The sequence below is a fragment of the Erpetoichthys calabaricus genome, chromosome 14, assembly GCF_900747795.2.
Source record: "Erpetoichthys calabaricus chromosome 14, fErpCal1.3, whole genome shotgun sequence".
NCBI classification, from domain to species: domain Eukaryota; kingdom Metazoa; phylum Chordata; class Cladistia; order Polypteriformes; family Polypteridae; genus Erpetoichthys; species Erpetoichthys calabaricus.
In genome coordinates this window covers 66,674,750-66,685,659 of record NC_041407.2, presented here as the reverse complement: position 1 = coordinate 66,685,659, position 10,910 = coordinate 66,674,750, and the positions used below count along the sequence as shown (strand labels likewise).

Below are 10,910 nucleotides of genomic sequence, written 5' to 3'. Positions count from 1 at the left end.
ACTATCACCCTATCATACTAAAATAATCAGACCGCTTATGTATTTTAAGTGTAAAATTACATTATGAATGTTTATTGAAAATTAATTTTCTGAAATTGTGCTGCTCAGCATTCCACAGTTCAAATGAGCAAGTGAATAAAGTGAACTAACACAACCTCAATTTTGTAGTTTTCTGACCGATATAACTAAAGTTCATTTCATTTTTAAATGCATTTCTTTGGCCACTGATTCAGCAAACTAAAAGCCAAACCAAACAAAAGTTTGTTTTTTTTTCCCTTTATAACTTTCAACTGGACTTGAACTCTGATTTGGAGTGCCTCCTCTTCTGAATAATTTTGCAATCTGTACCCTCCGTGAATTACATTCAATTCTTCATCCATTTTCTCAGCACACTTTTTCTTTTATTGAATCATGAGAAGTCAGAGAGTATCCTGGCAGCAATGGACACATGTCTATAATTAACATTAAAGGTAATGTCAGACTATTACAGAACTAAAAAGGTTAGAAAAGGTATGCATGGAGCATTTTTAATTTTTATCTCTTTCTTATATCAAAGTCAGAAATATCACGATTTTATTTATTAGATAATGTTTTAGCCATATTCAAAAGTAACCACTTAACCAAATAGAATGTATTTACATGTATTGGTCTGCGGTGGGCTGGCGCCCTGCCCGGGGTTTGTTTCCTGCCTTGCACCCTGTGTTGGCTGAGATTGGCTCCAGCAGACCCCCATGACCCTGTAGTTAGGATATAGCGGGTTGGATAATGGATGGATGGATGTAATGGTAGAATACATAAAATACATACTCTATTTTTAATAGCATCTTACAATATCATGTACTACTGTACTATGGCTAGTTGTTACTGTACTTGTGGAGGGTTCACAATTAATTCATATTTCTTAAATGTAACATTTTTAAGTCCGCTGTGCTGCACTAATACAGCTAATGTGACAAAGAGTTCCCAGCCTTGCATGCGACTCTATAACTATTTCAATGACTTGTATTTATGCTATTTTATATATATAATTTTTTTTATTTTTAAAAAGCAAAACATTACAATAACATACTGCTCAATGAAAATAATAATGATAATAACACCATGCATGCCTGCGGACCACCTTCCTGTCTTTGGTAAAGTAAGCAGTTCCACCCTGAGATGACAGGGGGTGCTGCTGCTAACAATATCTTATCCTTCCACATCCACAACCATGAAAATTCACCCAAAGAAGACACCTAACCCCACCCCTGCTGCTCAGAGAATGCACCCACTACTGGAAGTTGGCGTCAGAGTGGACAAACTTGCACCCAAGGTGGACAAAGCTCTTTTGTTGGTTCCTGATTAGCCTCTGGCTTTCTGTTTTATGATGTTCGCCAGCTGTTATATTAAAAGGAGTTAACCAGCTGGTACCCCAGACTTTTTTGCTATTCACCCTGATCTGCTTTCCCAGCCACATTACATAACACAACAAAGGTAATAATTTACTTTAAAATCAATCCACATACAAAGAGAAAAAAGCAAAGCAAGACTCAGCCCTTATCCAAAAGAAAGAGAAAAAGAAAAGAGACACAAGACAAAAAAAAAAATAACAACCTAGATTGGAATGTAAATCACAGGCTGGTTAAGATTGTAGATGATACCAAGCTAGATGGATTGGCAGTTAATGAAGAATCTGTTGTATCATTACAGAGGGACTTGGACAGCATATAGATGAGCAGATTTGTGGCAGATCAAATTTAATGTAAGTAAATGTAAAGTATTACAAATTGGAAGTAAAAATGTTAGGTTTGAATACACAATGGGAGGTCTGAAAGTTGGAAGTACACCCTATGAGAAGGACTTAGGAGTCGTAGTGAACTCTACACTATCAACTTCCTGACAATGTTCAGAAGACATTAAGTAAGTAACAGAATGTGCCCTGATGTGTGGAGTGCAAGTCCAAGGAGGTTCTGCTCAAGCTTTATAACACACTGGTGAGGCCTCACCTGGAAGCCTGTGTGCAGTTTTGGTCTCCAGGATACAAAAAGGACATAGCAGCGCTGGAAAGAATCCAGAAAAGAACGACTAGGCTGATTCCAGTGCTAAAGGGGATGAATTATGTAGAAATGCTAAAAGTTTAAGGTAAAGAAGATTAAAGGATGCATAATTGAAGTGTTTAAAATTATGAACGTAATTAGTACAGTGGATCGAGACAGAGTTCATCAAGAACACGGGGACACAGTTGGATACTTGTTAAGGGTAAATGTCACACAAACTGGTTTTACTTTACATAAAGAACCATAGACACATTGAGTAAGCTACCAAGTGGTGTTGTAGACAGTAAGACATTAAGCACTTTCAAAACTAGACTTGATGTTTTTTTGGAAGAATTAAGTGGATAGGACTGGTGAGCTTTGTTGGTCTCAATGGCCTGTTTTCATGAAGATTGTTCTAATCTTCTAACTTTTTAAATAACAGTTAATAGCTTAAGACAGCCTTTCACATTTCCCAGCATGCTGCTTCTAAAATAATAGTCATGAATTCTTGCCATGTTTTAAAAAAGTTTTTGGATGTATCCTCTAAGACAGAATTTGATATTTTCTCATTTTTGTCCCACTAATAATCAACACTGAACTGATTCTCTTTTTCAGAATATGAATCTAGCTCTTCTAAGAAAGAAAGTAAGAAAGGTTTGCAAAGTTAAACCCATAGAGACACAGAATAAGTTGCCAAGCAGTGTAGTAGGCAGTAGAACTTTAGGAACCTTCAAAACGTGACTTGATGTTATTTTGGAGGAGTTATGTGGATAGGGCTGGATAACCTGTTCTCATCTAGAGTGTTCTAATGTTTCTCACACATATGTGTATGTGGATCACCCTCTGGGCTCATCTGAAACACGTATTACCACCCTAAGTTGAAAGAGTGCACTTACGCTAACCTTCTCCTCTTCTTTTTCCACAGCAGTACCGAGAAGACACCCAGTGAGGGCAACTGACTCTGCCCCTTCCTGTCTCCTGCCTTTTAAAGATGCCGCTACCCAGAGGATGTGGCCGGTATTAGAACAACTGGATAAAGAAAGGAGCACCAAAACTTGAATGAGTAAAGGGAAAGAAACAGCTTGTTCGATGTGCTTTTTAATGCTTTATGTAGAGGTGTGCATTGTGAACTTTTTTTTGTTGTGTGATACATTTTTTAAACAGGGTTGGAATCCTAACATTTTCATGTGGGACCCTTCCGTGCCTTATTCAACCACATATTCTAATATTATTATAGAAATAAGGGGTTCGCCCCCTGCTCGCTATGCACCAGCCTTTAGCGTCTCTGCTGCTCACATTGTGAAGAGGGGGGCTGAACGCACCCCAAGGAGACGCGGTTGCTCCTCCGAAACCCCCTCTTAAACGATGATACAATGGCAAATAAATAAAGTTTTTTTTTACCTCCTCTTTGCTTGCTGCTGCTGCCGTGCCACGTGATCTGCATCTCGCACACCGCTTCGAACATTTAAAAGCCTGTACAGCAGCTGTCCTACTCTTTGCCTTTTATTTCCGGCTCCGGGCGTGGTTAAATCTCTTGGCACAAAGTCTTGTCTTGCTGAACATGAGTTCTTGATATTTTTTAGTCTATAATTTAAAAACGGAATAAAAATCTGAAAATCTAACAACATCACGTTAAAGTGTGATAAATTCTGAAAAGAATGATACCCAACATATATATGTAGGTTTTAAAATAAGCCAATTTAAAGTGTGACAAAAAGCGTGACATAAAATCGTTGCACTGTTAGGCTTAGGATTTTATATATAGAGAGAGCAGATATACGCATCTTTTAAAGATATTTGCTATTTGTTTATTCATTGATTTAATAAAGATTCACCTTTTTTAAAATATCAATTAATTTACTTAATACACGTTTCATATTATTGGATTGCAAATGAAAAGGGAACAATACCTTAAGTATAATAAAAACATTTGCATTAGGCATAAAACAACCCCCTCATGCACATGCAGAGCCACATTTTAGGGATCTAAGATAGGAAACCCACATAGACAATGAAGTGCGGGGCAGAAATCAAGGGTGCTAGACCCGAAAAACTGCAAAGCTAACCACTGTGCCACTGTTTCACCCTGTAATATAATATAATATGATGCAACATAATATACAGTGAATTTAGAAAGTATTTAGAACACTTTACTGTTTTTCCCATTTAGCTAGGTTGCAGCCTTGTGTTAAAATACCTTTGATTTAAAAAATGTAAAGTTACCTAAAGTTGAATACAAAATTGCCTGCATGTAGTAAACATAAAATGGTATTCTTTTTAGGAGCAATTTCTGTAAAATTGGTGTTTTTGTACCTTCAGAAACTCTTTACTGAAAAATAATGGTTGTTTGCATTAATTTTAGTGAAGTTACAGAGTATTAAAAAACCTCTTTCACTATAATGTGATTTAAATGGGTCAGTGGAAGGGGTCTAAAAGGTATATAATTTGTCAATATTTCAGTGTGAATTTTTACCTTGCCAAATGTTTTTTTTTTGCTTTTTGTCATGAAATATTTATCAAAAAATGTTAAAGTATTAGACTACTATAATTTGTAGTTTATTGGCAAAGCAGTGTGCAGTTATAAGCATTTTTGAACCACATCTCCTGCGCATTCTTATAAAGTACAGTTATGTACCTTTGGCAATTTCAGGGCTTCCAGGATTTCATACTGTAGCAAGAAATATTTAGATGTCATTTCTGTTATGGTGTATTACTTGAAACCATCTGCCAGTTTTCCACTGTAAAACAAGTTTGTTTTCTGCAGTGCATACAGTGGCTGGGGTTCAAACCCAGTCTACCAACAATACTATTCTGTATCTGGCCTGAAATTATGTTATATTGTATTACTAACGTATATAATATTAGATTACAGTGAATTCAGAAAGTATTCAGACCCCTTCCTTCTTTTACATTTTTCTCTGTTGCAGCCTTGTAATGATTTACATTCATTTTTTCACACATCAAGCAACACTCCAGAATGAAAAATCAAAAACAGGATTTTCGAAGCTTTTGACATCCTTTAACTTCACCCAAATGAACGCAATAATCATTTTTCAATAATTTAAAAAACATGCCACTTCATGTTTCCTACATATATGAATTTTTCTGTTGGTTGAACTTAAGGTAAATCGACATTTTTTAAGTCAAGGTATTTTGCCTTCACCATTCACAGACAATTTCACAGTTCATTTCCATGTTCTGTCTAAGGCTGTTGGAGTCCTCTGGGATTTCTGTGTTTTCCTTTCTCATCCTTAGAAATACTTATTAGGTTAATTGATGTCTCTTAATTGGTTCAGCAGGAGTGGACACGGCAGTGTCCAGGGCTGCTTTCTGCCTTACATGCAATCCTACTCTGAAGGTTGATGGACATGTATTCAATACATTAAGCAAACAAATAAGAGAATGATTAATATAATATCTATTCAATTTCAATTTGTTCACTGAACACACTTTCTCATTACAGAAGCATAGCAAGCAGTGGGCTATTTCAGCAGAATCTCACTCAAGACAGAATTTAAACCTGGATAAAAACACAGAGTGTCTCCCAGCAAAGACTAACCCTAACCCTTTGATGACATGTTGGCCACAGCCATCAGCAGTGTGTCTGTCTCTAGAGAGAATGTGGAACTCGTTGTGAGGTTTACTTACCTTAGCAGTGACTTTTCCTATGAAGTCAGTAGACGGATTGGGAGAGCATGGGGGGTCATGAGGACGCTGGAAAGGGATGTGTGCTGCTCCTGATATCTCTGTAAAAGGACAAAGGTCCAAGTGTTTAGAGCTATATGGTTGTGAGACTTGGATCCTGTAAAGTGACCTGAGACAAAGACTGGACTGCTTCGGTACTGTGTCTCTTTGGAGAATCCTTGGGTACCGCTAGTTTGACTTTTGTGTTTAACGAGAAGTTGCTCACGGTGTTATGTACTACAATCATGTGATTCCAGCTGCAGGATCCTTATTGCTGAGGACCCGAGTGGCCAGGCCAAGGAAATGCCAACGTAACACCTGACTGCGGCAGATAGATGGTCATTTCCAGAGGGTGGGACTGGACCGCATGTCTGCCTGTGGGGTTGCCAAGCTGTTGCAGCAATGTGCTGTACCAATGCATGCTCCCCAACCTGACCTGACCTCTCTCACATCACAGATACACACACATACACAATTATCTATACCAGAACAATTTAGAATCAACATCCATTCATTGACAAACTCACTTAATCTACAGTACTTCAGGATTGAGGGTGCTGCAACCTGTCATGATCTTGATCATTAGATTAGTTTTTTCCAACTGTTCTTTTCCTCTAAAAATTATTTAATTATGTTTTTTCTTGTTTCTGAGGCTAATGAATCTAGTGGTTAAGTTCATCTTTTGCTTCCATGTGTTTTGCATCTTCTTTTTCCTTATGGACACAGTCATGTTGGAGATTGGCTGCTAGGGTGTGAATAGCGGTTCCCAGAGGTCACACATCATGACATCAATAGTGCAACATCTTTAAAAGCCAGAGCCATGCACACAAAATCATCCAAGATTTGGATTTATGAAATAAAAACCTTTGCATTATTTCAAATTGTTAGTTTTTGAATATTCTGGTTATGTGTCTTTTTTTCTGTCCTTTGATTCCAAATAATGACTTGTGCTTTTGGCTGTGGTTACTTCACTCTTTTTAACTTACGACTTACCGGACTGTTCTATGGCTGCAATTCTAGTTACACATTTATACACTCACAAGCTATAGCAATTTAATATGGAGTCAGTTTAGTGTTGTCAGCTGACCTCAGGTAAGTTTCTGTTGTGTCTGGGACGTAGAACACCTGGAGATACACAGGCACAGTGAGGATGTACAAACTCCAAACACCAAGAGCGGCGTTTGGGGGTGGCAAGTGGGTGGGCCCCTCTTTTGAGGTCTGCGTGTCCGGTTCAAGCGCATTTGTCGAGTTATATTCTCCAGTTATATTTTGATAAAGTCCGTGTGTTATCTTACAAAAATTTAGCTGAATACTGTAATGAGAAAATCTGGTGTATGTTAGCATTATTCTTATTAAATTCGCGTGCAAGTTTATAAAGCCCACTTACACTGGTAACAGCATTTGACGTAACTTGCCCCACGTGGGGCTGGTCAGCCGTAGGCCTCGCACACCCCTAAGGCTGCCTCTGCCAAACACAATAACCAGGCTAGAAATGGAACTACATCACTTAGAAAATCAGCAGCAAAGTGACCAGTCCGGAGCAAAGTCTTTCAAGACTATTAGGATAGCGGTGGGGCTCAATGACTGGATTTCAACTTGCTCATTAACACAGCAAAAAGCTAAGTGGAACTTCACACTAGGCTCATAAAGAGTTAATTTCAATTCAAGAGCTAATTTAATCACGGATAACAATAGTCTCCAGATGTTAATTAGTTCGTATACAAACTCATGAGTGTTTTAAGGGTTTAACAGGGCAAATTATCTTCAATTGAAAGTATAACTATCCCTGCAGTTAAAAGTTATTATAAAAGTTAAGGTCACCTTGAACAAAAAAATACAGCAAAATAAAAAAAAGTCCAAACAAAAAAACAACCCATTCTTGCCTTCCTTTGTAAAATAATTATGTAAATTCCTGCTTTTTCCCCTTATGATATATTGTTTCCTCTAGAGATCCCAGAAAGCCAGAGTGGATGGAAATTAATTCAGGGATGCGTTGGATACAAGTGCCATTGCACATCTGCATTAGTATTTTTTTTTTTGCCTTTACCTTTGGAAGGAAGCCGGAATATCCCAATTTTGTATTAAAAGTCCACAATTATCCACTGAATAAATATTGTGCCAGTTTAGCAGTGTGCCAACAAATAAGCACTGAGTTTTAAAGGGTCAGTTGGTGGCATGGTGTAATCAAATTTTTATTAATAAAGTTGAAAGGTAATCAGTATGTATTCAATATAGGAAATAAAGCTGAATGGCTCCACTCCCCCAACCCTCATTCTCTCTTCTGTCTCCTGTCCTGTTCCATAACAACGAAAACTGCAGCAGTGTCAAGTGACCACACCACTATACCCAACCAAAGCAGCAACGGCATCACAAGCCTCTTTCGCTCTAGAAGGAGGAAATCATAGTTCCAAATGAATTTGTTGGATGCTCCAATTGCAGAAGAATCACATTATAAAATGAAACAGGCAGTAAGCCTCACATTTCCTGACCAAAGGTTCAATGTTGTTACTGTGTTTCTGTGGGACTTGACCAGAATCTGTAATTTCCATTTAAGGATGTTCAGCTTAGGCTTTATTTGGCATGGTGTGAGAAGGACATAAAGGCTCTTTATGGCGGGATGGCGCCTTGTCCAGGCTCAGGTTAATTCCTGCCTTGTGCTAGATTCTGCAGGAACACACTCAAGTTTAGAAAATTAAAGCAAGAAATTTAACATCACATATAGCAATTTGCTTCTTAAAACACATGGATTTAATGATTTAATCTTTATCAAAAGCAGATGCCATCACACTTCAAGATAAACCAAGATAAAGCATAATAGAATATAACAAGTACATTTATTGGATACTGAATAGTGACATAAAGATTTGCCAATAATTAATTGATATTAATGATTTTTTTATAGTTCCCAAAGAAACACAGTTTCAGCAACCCTTAATCTTCTTCTTTTTTCAGTTATCTTCTACATTTCAGAGGAATTAGAAATATGGGACAAATGATCACAAATGGGGTGGCACGGTGGCGCAGTGGTAGAGCTGCTGCCTCGCAGTTAGGAGACCTGGGTTAGCTTCCCCGGTTCTCCCTGCGTGGAGTTTGCATGTTCTCCCCGTGTCTGCGTGGGTTTCTTCCGGGTGCTCCGGTTTCTTCCCACAGTCCAAAGACATGCAGGTTAGGTGCATTGGCAATCCTAAATTGTCCCTAGTGTGTGCTTGGTGTGTGGGTGTCCTGTGGTGGGCTGGTGCCCTACCCGGGTTTTGTTCCTGCCTTGCACCCTGTGCTGGCTGGGATTGGCTCCAACAGAACCCCGTGACTCTGTGATAGGATAGAGCGGGTTGGAAAATGACTGACTGACTGATGACTGATTACAAATGAAGGGATGTGAAGTTGTTACTGGTTAATAGAAACTGGACAACTAGTGAAATGAGATGGAGAACAAAATTTGGATACGTGATTTTGGCATAATGAAGCAGGTTGATGGTGTGATGAAGTGGAATTCTTATGGCACAAAACACTATCCACATATGGAATCCAGAAATGAACAAATAAGTAACACTTTTATTAAGTTACAATACCCATAGAGGATAATGAATACTACATAAACAAAAGGAAAACAGCAAACCTGCTGCCCTTATGCAGGTCATGAACACCCCATTTATCCAGTGCTGTGGCTCGCCCAGTATTCTTTCTCACTTCCCTTCCTCACCTCTTTCTTTCTTTCTAGATTCTGCCGTCTGTTCATTTCATTAATGGAGCTTTCTTCTCACCTTGTTCTCTCTGATTATGCACTCAGTGATCCTGTGGCCATGAAATGCTTTAGCCTTCATCCTGGGATGACTTCTGGTCAAGCCATGGAAGGTCTGCCAGGATCAGGGAGGACATGTATTAGCTCCAGGAATATCAGGCTAACACCCTAATTGAGCAAGTCAACGTCTCCCTGCATCACTGAGGCTATAGTCACTCATTTAGGGCCCAGTCTTTAGAGTATCTTTCTACCTGCTGCTCCATTTGATGCATAGCACTGTCCCATGCTTTTCCTTCTGAGTGTGACCTATAGTGACCAGAAGAACTTGCCATCACTGGTATTTTCTTCCAGTCCTCAATTTAGGCATATGGAATTTTATCCCTGCCTACTCTAAGTGCAGAACTGCACGCCTCTACCCAGGTTTCACTTCTTTTCTCCCTCTCACTCACTCTGTCTCTCCTTCTCATTCCTGCTGTCTCATCATAATGGCCTTCTTGGGCACACACCACATATGACTGCTCAGTTCTGCCATTCCCAAAGTAGCATATTCAGGGGTTTCCTTTTGTGTCTAAAGGGGGTTATATGTCTTTCCTTTATCTCTCTCTCTCTTTTCTTTCTTTTCACATCTCCATTTGAACTTATCACTGCCATGTGCCATCCTTATGATTTTCTTGACTCTAGCAAGCCCTCATGTCAGTCAAAATACATTGCAGATGGATCAGATCAATAGTCCAACAGTTAGCTATTTACAGTATTTGCATTTCTCTTTGTCTTCACTCTCAACTTTCTTTATATTTATAAATAAGATGTGAGGCTAAGTGCTAACATCTTCATTCTTGTGGTTACTCATCTAAATAATTCCAAAAAGCTTTTATGTCTTTTCTTTGCTACACAGACTATCTTTAACTAACAGCAGTGCTGTCATTTCTGATCACACATCTAAAATGTACTTTATTACACCGTATATAGTACCATTAATTAATAAAGGCCTGGCAAAGTATCTTTTCAGGAATAATACTATTGCCTGTTAGTCACTAGGACTGGAGTGTTTACATGTTAGTGTTTTGCTCAAAAATGCCACAGTAAGTCAGATGTGAGGAGCAAACCAACAGAATGGTAACTTTATGGTCAAAGTTATTTCTGAGCCACTGTGCTACTCTGCTCGCCTACTCCTTTGTTTCTTTCTCAGGTGCTGTGCTTTGAAAAGCATCACAATAATAATGTTGCCTTTAATAAGGAATGAATGGAGATCATGAACAAATACAGTATGTGAACTTGTCAGACATTTGTGCATTCTTATGTACATATAAACATGCTGTCTTTCACTTGGAGATATAGACATTTTGAGTGCTAAGCTGGACCCTCTCCTGGTCGGGATGCCATAATTGTAGAAGAATATGGAAGGAGCAATAATTGGGCCGAGATGGAACCAAAGCAACAAAACCGTACAAAGAGATAAAGTAAGAGCTAAT

The 10,910-nt window shown here is 38.5% G+C and overlaps 1 long non-coding RNA gene across 1 annotated transcript; it reads left to right on the top strand.

Moving 5' to 3' along the window:
* Positions 1–352: 352 nt before the first annotated feature.
* LOC114665133 (uncharacterized) lies at positions 353–6,457 on the top strand. Its single transcript, XR_003718349.2, has 3 exons — positions 353–470; positions 1,690–1,741; positions 2,941–6,457. It is a non-coding gene; the product is annotated as an uncharacterized LOC114665133 (long non-coding RNA).
* The last annotated feature ends 4,453 nt before the right edge of the window (positions 6,458–10,910 follow it).